The sequence below is a fragment of the Meriones unguiculatus genome, chromosome 19, assembly GCF_030254825.1.
Source record: "Meriones unguiculatus strain TT.TT164.6M chromosome 19, Bangor_MerUng_6.1, whole genome shotgun sequence".
NCBI classification, from domain to species: domain Eukaryota; kingdom Metazoa; phylum Chordata; class Mammalia; order Rodentia; family Muridae; genus Meriones; species Meriones unguiculatus.
Genome location: NC_083366.1, coordinates 14,500,659 through 14,514,208, shown reverse-complemented (window position 1 = coordinate 14,514,208; position 13,550 = coordinate 14,500,659). Strand labels below are relative to the sequence as shown.

The window sequence follows — 13,550 nt, the reverse complement described above, 5'->3', positions numbered from 1 at the left end:
CGTGTTGCAGTGACCCCAAACCATAAACTATTTTCATTGCTACTTCATAACTATAATTTTTCTACTATTATAAATTATAATGTAAGTATCTAATGTGTGACCCCTGTGAAAGGGTCTTTTGCCCCCAAAGGGGTTGTGACCCACAAGGAACTGAGAACCACTGTTCTGGAGACCCTCAGTCCAACTGTTCTTTTTGTCCTGTAAGGTAGCATACTGAGTCTGAGATTAAGAAACGGCTATTTTGTGGAAGCCAGTATCTTCTCTACCACAATGGCCTGTAATCTGAAAACTCCTACTTCCTCTACTTGTCCATGTACTTTGTGTGTGTTTGGGGGGGGGCTGTGGGTATTTCCCCTCCTAGCCCTGTTTCCAGATGCAGTGAGCCATCTGGAAATAGATCAAAACTGGAGAAGCATTTTTATTTGCTGCATGTTAATTCTGGGAACCCACCATTTTTTTTTTAATCATTCACCTAACAAACTTCCAAAGGTTCCTCTGAGAGATGCTCTTAGGACCAATGTTAGGGCATAGCTGTGTTCAGTGATGGCTTTCCTCTTCCTCCTTGACAACAGCAGCTTCCAATACTTGGGTTTGGAACAACTTTACGTGAAAGAGTGTTCTAATTTAATGACTAGTTTCCATATAAAAATAAAGCCAAATAGGAATATCATATGGCATTTTTCTGATATTCTGACATTGTCAATAGGATAAAATGACAGCCTATAAACTGGGAAAAGATCTTCACTAACCCTACATTCAACATAGGGCTAATATCCAAAATATATAAAGAACTCAATAAATTAAACACCAACAAACCAAATAATCCAATTTAAAAATGGGGTACGGAGCTAAACAGAGTATTCTCAACAGAGGAATTTCGAATGGTCAAAAAGTACTTAAAGAAATTCTCAAAGGCCTTAGTCATTAGGAAAATGCAAATCAAAACAACTTTGAGATTCCATCTTACACCTATTAGAATGGCTAAGATCAAAAACTCAAGTTATAGCACATGATGGTGAGGTTGTGGAGAAAGGGGAACCCTCTTCCATTGCAGGTAGGAATGCACATTTGTACAACCATCTTGAAAATTAATCTGGTGCTTGGGAACAGCTATACCACTCCTGGCAATATACCTAAAAGATGTTCAATCATATAGCAAAGCCATTTGCTCAACTATGTTCATAGTGGCTTTATTTGTAGTACCAAGAAACTGGAAACAACCCAAATGTCCCTCAACCAAAGAGTAGAAACTGAGGTACATCTACACAATGGAATACTATTCAGCTATCAAAAACAAGGATATCATGAAATTTGCAGGCAAATGGATGGACCTGGAAAAGATCATCCTGAGTGAGGCAACCCAGACCCAGAAAGACACACGTGGTATATGCTCACTTGTAAGCAGATATTAGCCATATAAAACAGGATAACCATACTACAATCCACAGACCTAAAGAAGCTAAGTAACAAGGAGGACCCTAGGGAGGATGCTTAATTCTCATTCAGAAGGGCAAATAGAATAGACACTGGAAGCTGTTGAAAAGAGGGAACAGGATGGGAGCCTGCCATAGATGTTCTCTGAAAGACTCCACCCAGCAAGGGACCAAGCAGATGCTGAGACTCACAGACAAAGTTTGGGCCAAGCACAGGGAGTCTGATGGAAGAGGGGGAATAGAAGGACCCAGAGGGGACAGACACCCCAAAAGAAGACCAACAAAGCCAACAAATCTGGGCCCAGGGGGCCTGTGAAGACTGATGCACCAACCAAGGACCATGTATGGAGAGGACCTAGACCCCTGCTCAAATGTACCAGATAGGCAGCTCAGTCACCATGTGGGTCCCACAGTAAGGGAAGTAGAGGCTGTGTCTGACATGGACTGCGTTGTCCACTCTTTGATCACTTTCCCTTGGTGGAGTGGCCTTGCCAGGCCACAGAGAAAGAAGATGCAGGCAGTTCTGATGAGACTTGCTAGCCTGGGGTCAGTTCTTAGGAGAGGAAGGCTCCCCATTTCTGAGGACTAGGGGAGGAGGAGAGAGAAGGGGGAGAGGCAGTGTGTGACTGTGAGGAGATTAGGGAAAGGGCTACAATGCAGATATAAAGTAAAAAAAATAAATAAAAATAAATTTACATAAAAAGGAAAGGAATTTTAATATTCAGGTTTACTCTGCCTCTTTGTCTGCCTCTTTGTTTGGTCTCAGAACATTCTAGGACTGCTCTGTTTCTTACAGTTTGTGGCCAGTTTCCTCCTATCCTGGTCAAACCTTCAAACCACAGGTCCTAACACCCACTCCTGGCTGATGCCAGTCTCTTCCATCCTGTCTCCACAAGTTCATCCAGGTCCTCCTGAGTGACTGGCATATCAGTCCCCCCAAACAAGACTGATAATACAAATCTATTTGAGGTATCCAGAAGAGTATTGCCACAGCAGAGATGAACAAAATGTATTGGGGGTGAGAAAAGCATTCTTTTGTGGGTTTTGTTTTTTTTTTTAACAGGGTTTCTCTATATAGCCTTGGCTGTTCTGGAACTCACTGGTAGACCATGCTGGCTTCAGACTCATAAAGATCCACCTGCCTCTGCCCTCTGAGTACTGCCACCACCTGACAAGTGGAAAGCATTCCTACTGTGGCGTTTAGACTGACTGTTTAGACCCTGTGTGTATCTCCATGAACAACTATGTGGTTGGTGTCCTGTTATTCACATTTCTTGTCACTGTGACTGAACACATGCCAAGAGGCAATGGAATGGAGGGTGATATATTTGGGCTCAGGGTTTGAGATGGTAGATCCCAATATTGCAGTAAGCATGTCTTCTCACAAAAAGCTATGGCTGCAGTGGACCGAGAGCTAGAGAGCTTGGGCCAAAGCTGGAACAGGGGCTGGACTACATTGGGACAAACCTGTTAGCACTCCATTGCTTAGTAACCCACTTCCTCTATCTAAGTCCTACCTCCTAAAGGTTTCAAAATCTCCCCAAATAGCACCACCAGCTGGAGACCGAGGGTTCAAACACATGAGCCTGTGGGGGACTCCTCAACTCTAAAATAACAGTCATTATTTGAATAAGTTCCTGCCAATACATCAGACACTACAAAGAGCAGGAGTAGAGGAGGGGTGAACAGAATGTTCCCAAGAGCAGAGAACAAGGCCAGGCTACATTTCCGTTGACACTGTTAAGGTGTTTCAATTTGTTTTGGAGTTCAGGCTGGCCAGTCCACATGGAGATGAACTGATGGGTAAATGCAAACCTCAAGGAATTTAGGTAAAATTAATTTTTTTCATCATTAGTCCACTTCTGGCCTTATGATATCGTCGTTATCATTATTGTTGTTGTTATTATTGTGTGTTTTTGGGGGGTCTCTGTCACTGAGCTAGCTCCCCAGCCCCACTCCTGGTCTTCAAAACTGCAAACGAGCAGAGGAGGTAAAGAGACCTAGTTTTCGTTTTAAGGCTCTGCTGGGTCTGACATTGGCCAACTTGTAAGACTTGTATGTAGGGGGTGGGTTTCCCTGATGGAAGAAAAAAGTATGCTGTTTGGTTAATATGTAAGGACTCTTGGCTCTAAAACTTGTGCTAAATTTGCTGAGTTTCATGAGCATCAGCTTCAGCACACTGCCTATCTCGGGGCACTGAGAGCTTCTGAGACCTACAGACAAACAGCGGAGCAGCTAATGTGACCAGTTTGACAATCAGAGTTGTGACTCAATATGAATACTTCCTCTAAGGAGTCTCCCCAAAACCTCCACAAAAGCCACTGGGCACAAACCCTGCCACCCAGCATTTGCTTTCCAACATTTTCTCTCAATAGAGAGAGAGAGAGGGATCTCTTCAGAATGTCTTAATGAGGAGGCCCTAGTTGAGAGGCCTTTCAATGCAAGAACTCACTGCTCTCATTTCAGAGTACAAACTCACCCCTTTAGACCTCTGCTTCTGGCTTCTGTTTCTGCCCTAGAAAGTTCAAAGTAGGATAAAATTATACAAGAAAAGCCTGACCTTGGTGCCATGATCACTCATTCCCCAGGGCTGGAGGAAAGGGGCAGAAAGAGATCACAGAGGGCCTTGCTTTCTGGCTACCACCTGCTTGTTTGGAGTGTGAATCCCTGACCTTCCTGATGTGAACGTCAGGGTGCTGTTGCCCCACTCTGTTCTCTCATAATTCTCACCTCTGAGGGGGTGCAGTAGGCATGATGGCTCAGTGACATTTTCAGGAGAAGCCATCATGGTTTTCTAGAAGGGATGAAGGATGCTCTGAACTGCATGTGTGCCTTGCCCAACTTCCAAGTCTTTGTTGAAATCTGATCTCCCAAGACTATTTTGTTGGAATATAGGGCTGTTGCATTGCAACCCCTAAAAAAGGTTCCCAGAGAGCTTTGCTGCCTCTTACATTGCATGTGCGGAAGTGAGCACTAACCAGAATCTTCCAGTAATTTGCTTTTATGTGTACCAACTTCTAGAACTATGATTAATAAACATCTTGTTTAATCCACCCCATTTGAAGGATTTTGCTACAATGGCCCATGAGGGTTAATCTTGACGGTCAACTTAGAAGAGCTGAGAGATATCTATCACTAATAAGACACCCTCCTGGGTGTGTCCACAGGGGCATCTGCAGAGAAGACCGGTGAGTGTGAGAGGAACTAAGAGCACAGCGGCCTGCCTTGATTGTGGGCAGCATGGCCCGAGTCAAGTAAGCGTGGAGAAGGAGAAAGCCAGTTGGAGCACATAGGCCCCAAGTAAATTCACGATGCATTGCAGCTGCCACCACAGCCTGTGGTGTGGATACCAAGCTCTTAAGCAGCTCAGCCAGCTCACATCAATGGATCCCGACAGCATCTAGGCCTTGAGCTTTGGATTATGGCTGCATCCTTGTGCTTTCTTGTTCTGAGACTTCCCGCTTCTCAGACTAAGCACCGGCTGCCTGGCTCTGGCTGTCCAGCTTACAGACAGCTACTGCTTGTCTGGGAGAGATGGAAGATGCCTTGGACAGAGCATGTGCTTTTCCCAGCTGGCACATCTATGCATTGGAATCCTAATTCCCATTTGCATGAGCCACACTAACAAATCTCTCTATTTAGCAGTCTTTTACTTATGTTCTTCCAGATAACCATGGTAAATATATAGCCCAAGCACCCCTATGCAAGGAAGTCAGCTTCTGAGAAGGAGACGGGCAGAGGGAGAGAGGGAGAGAGGAAGATAGACAGACATATGAAGACAGAGGCTCACACAGAGATAGAGAAATACAGAGAGGAGACAGAGAGGAGAAATCCCACGGCAAATGAGGATAAACAGGCAGGACTTCCCCCAGCTTCTTTATCTTCTCCCTTATATCTCTCCTAGCCTTCCCTCCCTGATGCCAAGGGTCTAACTGAAGATACTCACAGCCTCTTAAGCTCATTGCCTGCCTAGACAGGGGTCCTAAGCCTAGCAAGACCCAGAGATATGTGAGCTCAAGTATCCTGCCTTCTCAAGGTTCCATTCTCCTAGGGACCTGAGCTCTTTCTTCTGCCGCAATGTGCTTTAGTTATTAACACAGCAGCTGACGTTCAACCAGAAGGTCAGACACTCTGACTTGCTATTTTTTGCTTAGTTCTCAATTGTTGCCAACAGCTGACCTGACCAGAGCTCTGGCTCCCAGCACTGGCATGTTCTCTACAATGTCTTTCTCTGGCGTTCTGGACTTCTGGAACATTGGGGCTCCATTTCAAGTCAGTTTGAAATAAGTCCTCCATTCTCCCAAAAGTAGGGACTGGCCATGTTAGGTCCTAATTCTTAGGTCACTCGGGAACTAAACCTAAGCAGCCTTTACTTAAAACTGTCTTTGTAGGAATGTAACAGGTGAGCACTGTATTGGTTATTTTTCTCACTGATGTGATGAAATGCCTGACACAGAAAGGCAGATTAAGAGAGGAAGAATCCGTTCTGGCTTGAAGCTTAAAGGGGATACAGTCCATACCCATGCAGAAGACACGGCAGCACTGGGACGGGGTAGGGCGTGATCAGAGAGATCAGGCAGCAGAGATCTCAGTCTGGAACCAGAGCTGGATCAAGCCTTTGATGTTCAAGACCCAACCTACAGCCTTGCCGCTAGGCTCCAAGGTTCCACAGCCTCTCCAAACAGCACAACCACCGGAGGACAACATTTCAAACATATAAACCAATAGGAAACACTTCACGCTCACAGCATAACTGACAAACCTCAGGGACCCACCTGCTCTGGTTCCTAGTGCTGGCATCATAAGTAAGCCCTACCACAGCTGGCTTTTTTGTGATCCTCTTGGTAACCAAACTGAAGTCCTTGTGTGGTTCAGCAAACATTTCATCAGCTAAAGCCATCTACCCCACCCCATGCTTCCATAAGTCTGTCTTTCATTATCCTTTCTTGAAATCCACAAGCCTAGCCCCTCTCTTTTATTTATTTATTTTTTCTTTTGAACTGGCGCACAAGCCCAAAGAAGTGACATGGGTTCAATGGAGGTATGGCTAAGATTAGAAAAGACTCTCGCTTGCTCTGGCTGGAGTTTGAATGGGATCTTGCATTTTGCAGTTGACCACATAAGCAGGCGGCACATCCTTCCCTTCGGGATCTCAGCCTGGTCTAATGAAGCAATCAATTTCTTCTTGTCTGACAAATATTACAAAGTGATCCGAGCTGGGAGAGCCGAGTGCGATCTCTTTTCTCTTTTTCTTTTTAATCTTGTGTTCTTAGGAATAAATACATGAGTTTCTTTTCCCTACTTAATTGTGGCTTCAGATCTGTCCTCCTTCCTTATCTCTGTAGCATTTGATTTCCTTGCTTCATCACCCGAGGAAAGCATGGGCATCTTTTTTCCTCTAATGTAGCTAACTGAGACAGAGACAATTTTAGGTTGTGTTAGCCTCTACTGCAGTGACCTTGCTCACACTGATCCACGGGTATTCAGAAAGTGTGAGGCAGATTCAATCCAAGCCAACTGTCTCAGTCAGTTTTGTGTTGCTGTAACAGAATACCCCAGAGTGGCTTCTTTATGAAGAAGACATAGTCAGGGCTGGTAAGTCGCTGAGATGGTAAGCTATCTGCCGTGCAAGCATGGACACCTGAGTTTGTATCTCCAGACCTTCTATTAAAGCTGGGAATGATGGTGTACATCACACTGTAGTGGTGAAGATAGGCAGCCCCTGGGACCTGCTGGTCAGCTGGCCTAAGCTGGGAACAAGGCCCGGATCCCAGGAAGAGACCCTGTCTAGGAAAACAAAGGTGGATCTCCTCTAAGGAATAACAGCTGAGGTTGAGCCTGATCTCCACACACATGAACACAAACATGTGTGGGCATCCACACATTCATATAAATCCTGAATGCATGTATGCCTATGTACACACACACACAAATATTGATGTAGCTCACAAGTCTGGAGGCTGGCAAGTCCAAGAACACGCACCTGCACCTGCCATATTAGGTCATACCATAGCTGACAGTGAAAGGCGCACATGAGTCAAGCAAGAGACCATGAGGACTAGATCCGGCTACTCTTGTAGCCACCTGCTCTCTCTCTATCTGACCCATTCCTATGGCAATGACATTGGTCTTTCAGAGGGCTTCAATCCCCATGGATTGAACCCTACTACAAATGGCTTTGTTTCTAACCCATCTTACACATATCACATGCCTTGGATGGGAGGAAACTGAGATCCACAGCATGAAGACTGCTCACTATCTATCACCAGAATAATCAGTGGTAGAATCAGTTAATCTGCCCTGGGCTCCTGCCTTCTGATTTCACTCCTCTTCTACTACACACTGATGGATGTGATGGTGGATGGAAAGTTATGACAATTTAACTTGAGTAGCATTCACCAGGACAGTTCAGGCTAGAGAAGGGCAGTTCACTGAGGCAGAAAGGTAAAAATAAAGGCAGGGAATGTCACAGACCACCTTCCTGAAACTTCAGCTTGGTAGAAAAGTATCAAGGCGATTATCCCTCCTACTAATGTGACTTTTTGTCACTCTGACCTTAGCTGTCTACACTATGAAATCCCTCCTCACTCAGGCCCACTAAACTTAAAACCATCACCAAATACAAATGTTTGTATGTAAACATTTGCACACATCAGTTTGTAAAAATTAAACATAGCTGTCATGTCCAAGCAGATCTTACTGACTCACAGCTCTGGGGTTTGCTCTGAAGTTATTAAGTCCATTCTATTTCTCTATCCTAGGGAAGGATTTTAAAATACCAAACTATGAAGTGTAAGGGATTCTCGAGAGGTGAGTTTTGACAAAGGCTCATAGTCAACTCTCATCCTTCATTTGAGAACAACTGAGTTACAAATTTGAGGATTTTGCTCCTTCAGATAAACCAACCCCAACTACATTTTATTGCTGCTCTGGAGTCGAATGTGTATCTTCAGAATCTATATGCTGATGCTGTAGCTCCCCACCTCACAAGGTGGCTGAATTTGAGGTAAGGCCTTTGAAGAGGTGATGGAGGTGATGAGGTTAAGTGGGTTTTTAGCCAATCTGACAGGTTTCATCTAAGAAGGAGAAAACAAAACAAAACAAAACAGAGCAGAGCTACTTGCATAGGGAGGTCCATTTGGAGACATTGCAGGAGGATATCTTTCAGCAGGACAGAAAGGGGGCTTGGAAGGCAATCAACAATCCTGACACTCTAGCCACAGACTCCTAACCTCCAGGGAAGAGAAAAGCATGTTTACACTTAGTCCATTATGCTTTATTATGACGGTGATGGCAAATGAAGACAATTTGGGCAAAATGTAGTAGCATAAAATTTGTCAACTTGTGTAACAATCATCAGGATACATTCCAGAAATTTCTCTGCTTCCCAGATTAAATGCTACATCAATTAAACATCCCCTGACCATTGTAATCCACCCTCAACCATTATGCAATTCTTCTGTCTGGTTCTGATGCTGTGTAACTTCTTCTGGCTTGATTCTGATGTAGGTGAGTTATCGCAGAGAGCAAGATAATGATTGGAGGATCTGTGTATGAGGACGCCTGCAGGAGCCTGGGCGTTCTTCCCTCAAGATACTAGGAACTTGTCCAGATGTGTTCAACATTTTAATGTTGTAAAATGACATTATCATCTACAAGTTAATGATATATAACCACTTCTTATATATAATCAAACTACAAAATCCTTCCCCATATCCTAATTTTTTAAGCAAGTTGATGAGTTTATGTTGGGACCCATTACATCATAATTATCCTCGGTGGCATGCAGCCCCTGGGCCAGAGGTTGGATTGTTCCAGATGAAGCTTACAGACTCCTTAGATAACTCTGCTGCTGGCAGACAAGATTAACCAGCATCTGTGATTCATCCATCCTTTGGGAAGTCTTCGGGCAAGTCCTCTAATAAAATGACTCATTGTCTCTGCTCAAGCCAGGGGGAAGCTGTAGATTAAGTAAAGATGGGAGGGACAGAGAAGGAATCAATTCTAACACAGTCCTGACACCAGCTTTGAGGAGAATGTCTTTCTTACTGGTCCTAAGGCTAACTGGTGAATCACATTCCCAAGAACATATCCTGACAAACCTCTAGGTCAAAAGGCAAATAAAGTCAAATTAAGAAACTGAAAGGTCAACAGAGCTCAGACCACAGGACACAGGTGATCCCTGTGACTGGAAAGACAGGGTGTTGAGGCCTCCAGGTGGAAGAAAACAGATACAGATGCACTTCCCATTTGATAGAGCATCCCACCAGCACAAGAATTCAAAATGAAAGTCCTCTGCACAAAATCGACACCAGGAATTTCTCTCCTATGTGGCCGCTCTCAGACTGGCTTACGACCCACACGGGCATGCCCCCTTTTCTTCAGCCTGGAAACACTGTTCAAGCCACCATAAAATGTGATTTCTTGAGGTTTGAAATAACATCAAGGTGCATCTCTCCGGAAAAGATTGTAAGAGCTCAGGCCCAACATTGTCGCTAGACAGTTAAGAGCTTTGTCGTCAAAGGATGCTAGTGTGTCCCATGAGTTTCAGTTTGAGCCCAAAGTGCAAATTCATCAAATCCAAGGGGATTACCGCAAGGCAGAATCAGCAGAGACAGCACTTGCTAAATGTCATTCACTCAGCATCTTCAAGCGTAACGCCCAGCTACATCTATTACCCTTGGGTTTGGATTTGTACTAAAAGCTAACTTAACTGAGAAAGAGCTCAAGGTCCAAAAGGTTTCAGATCAGAATGGCATCCACCGTTCTGATGCAGTTAAAACAACATAGTGAGTGGCAAAGCTTAAAACTAAGACCACACAAGAATAAAAATAAAAGAAACTACATATGATAAGAGGCTGGGGAGATGGCTCAATGATTAAAGCTCTGGCCACATCAGGACCTGAATCCAGGTCCTCAGAAAAAAAACACATAAATGCTGGGTATATGTGTAAATTCACTCCTAATTCCAGGCTGGAAAGGCAGAGACAGGGGATGTGCACAGCAAGTTGGCAAGCCAGACCAGCCACATGGGCATGCCCTGGGTTGTAGAGAGAGACCCTGCCTCATAGAACAAGGCAGAAGAGTAATTGTGGATGTTTCTCGGTGTCAACCTCAGGCTTCCATATGCACTTACATACACATGCACACATGTGTTACAAAAACATAGCATGCACACACACGAAAAAAAAAAGAAATTGCATAGCATGTATCTAATTACAAGTTTATTTTCATCTCTCATCTATCTATCTATCTATCTATCTATCTATCTATCTATCTATCTATGCATGTATTCCACATAAAGATCAACAGGTGTGATAGAGCAAATATCAAAGGATATGAACCACTGTGTCTTGATATGCCAAGGCAGGTTGATATACATAAGAGGCCTCTCCTCTAAGAAGAAAGAGAAGGAGGAAGTAGGAGGAGGGGTGGGGAGAGGAGGGAGGGACTGGGAGGAGAGGAGGGAGGGGAAGCTGCAATCGGGATGAAAAGGAAATAAATTAATTAATGAAAAAATCAAAAGAATTTTGTAAGTTGGCTTCATATATCCGTATGCAACACTCTCGAGTATTTATTCTCTCTTATGTTCAAACCATCTCACTGCCTTATAATGACAAGAATTCCTTTGATTGTCATGGTGACCTTCATTTGTTTATTTATAACATGTGGTATTTAGATAACAGGTGGTTTTTATACCACCTCAGTGTATTTTGGAGTCAGATGAAACACTAATTTTAGCAAGTTAACCCTATGATAACAGTAAGTATTAAACATATCTCCCCCTCACTGAGACTCCTAACAGAGCTGAGTAACACCAGCTCCTTTTAGGATAAACACCAATCGCCTTGCTTCACCCTTTGGCACATCACGGACACTTACAGTATTGGACTCGTTCCCACTTTTGCTGATGAGAAAACTGACATTGGGAGAGTTAAGCGACTTGCTGTTGGTCAAACAAATAACTGCTAAGTAAAGGTAAGCCCAAAGTGTACCACTGTATTTACCGCCTCAGTTCTCCCAACTACAAGTGTGGGCACAAAGAGCCAACTCACGGGACTGTTGTAAAATGAAAGTGAGTTGCATATATCACCAACAGCAAAGAGGCTGAGACCCAGTAGTAGCTAATGTAGGTGGTGCTAAGGTGGCCAATACTGTGACAGTTACTAGTGCCACTAAATGGACCGTTCTTATGTCAACTTAAAGCCAAACAGCACTTCAAGTAAAGATGGTGGTAACTTGAATTTGTACATTAGTACTACCAATGAGAAAGATTAATGACCAAACCTTGTTGCTGGGTAAATGAATGAGGATTATATTCAACAATAACATTTATGAGGACTGACTGGTGGTCATGTTTTGTTGTTTTGAGGCAGGGTCTCATGTTATAACCCATACTGATCTGAAACTCACTATGTAACCTAAGATGACATTGAACCATGGCAATCTTTCTACCTCAGCCTCCCAGATACAGGGGCTACAAAGAGAGCCACCACACTCAGCGGGGTACTAAATGTATTCATGAAGAAGTCATGTTTTATGTTTATGCTACAGGAAGAGATCGCCAATTGTCATTTACCCTTCCTAGAAAACTCCTATTCATCCTACAACATTCCTCTACTTGGCAATTTTTCTCTGGGAATTCCTTTTCTTATACCCAGAGGAGAAGGGGGCAAGATCCTCTTCTTTGTAATACAGAAGCATAGCACTAGGTGGTAGTCAAGAGTGGCAACCATATTCTAGGAAATTAATACCTTTACCGAGCACTAGAGCCTGATGTATATAAGGTGCACAACTAGCTGTTTCCTTAATGGAAGAATGTGTTCAATGTGCTGGTTCTGAGTTGTTAGTAATCTAACTATTTGAAGCTAAACACGTGGCTAACAGCACTGTGATGGTGCTAGAGTGAGGGTGACACCGAATGGTCACCCATTTCTACAACATTCTAGTGGCGATACCAGGAGATAAAAACTGGTTAGGTGTCTTAGGAACAGAGTCCTCTTTTCTTGTCCTTGGCCAGAAAGGGTTTGGTTCTGTCCAAGCCAGAGGCCAGAAATTCCATAAGCACTAGGGCACTCTAGCTCATCTTCTGACTTCTTGTTATCTTTCTTCTCCTTTTGCACATCTGCTTGATGGCTCTATGTAAAGATGTGGCCCAAACTCCAAGAACCCTTTAAAAAAGAGGCACATGAATGCCTAGAGGTTCAACTGGACTGACAGCTCCCCTGAATGCCTCAACCACTTTTGTCGAAAGTCCTATTAAGAAAACCACTAAGCCAGCAACTCAACAGTCCTACCACTCTTTTCACACAGGACCTCTGCTTTCTTTAACTTGAGGCCCTGTCTACACACCCATAATAAACTCCTTTCTAAACCCTCACCTCCCCTGTGCTCATGAAACCTATTCCAATTAGAAGGAAAAGATCCTGGAGCCATTGACTCAGTGGAAGTCTTATGTGGTCATGAATTGGCACCCTTAACTTGTGAGTTAAGCTCACTGGAGGCTAAAAAGCCTCTGCCACACTCAAGAATCCCACTTTCTCCATGTTTCACTGTTTATGAAAGCATTAGAGCATAAGCCAACTCAGCTGACTATCTGGAAAGTGGGTATAGCACATCTCCAGGCTGGGGTAGGATCCATACAGAGTTCTAGGTGTATTTCTAGGGCCTGACACTGAATTTACTTAGCACATATTAACTCCCTTGTTCTTCCATTCCTCCAAAAAGCTCTGCTTTTGAAGCTACCTAGTTTGGTGTTCAAAATCAGAGCCAGTCAGTTGGAAGTCAACAGATCAGATTTCAATTTTACCTCAACGGTGGTGATGTTTGGGTCTGAACAGGTATGAATAGGCCAGATCTAGTGAAAAACAGTGGGAGGGGCTAGAGAGATGGCTCAGCTTTAAGGTTGAGATGGTTTACAGCAGTTTGCCCAGAGGACCAGGGTTCAATGTCCACTACCAACAGCCTGCAACTCAGCTCCCTGAGATCTGGCACCTTCTTCTGACCCCTGTGGGAACACACAGGTGGCAGACACTTACATTGAAAGGTATACATAAATAAAAATAAATCTTAAAAAAATATGATTGTATACCCAAGAAAGAGTTTGTGTTCCCCAAA

General features: G+C 43.8%; 1 protein-coding gene across 1 annotated transcript in view; it reads right to left on the bottom strand.

Annotated features, from left to right (window-relative positions):
* Positions 1 to 13,550, bottom strand: part of Frmd4a (FERM domain containing 4A) — a 577,932-nt gene that overhangs the window by 520,873 nt on the left and 43,509 nt on the right. The window lies entirely within an intron of this gene.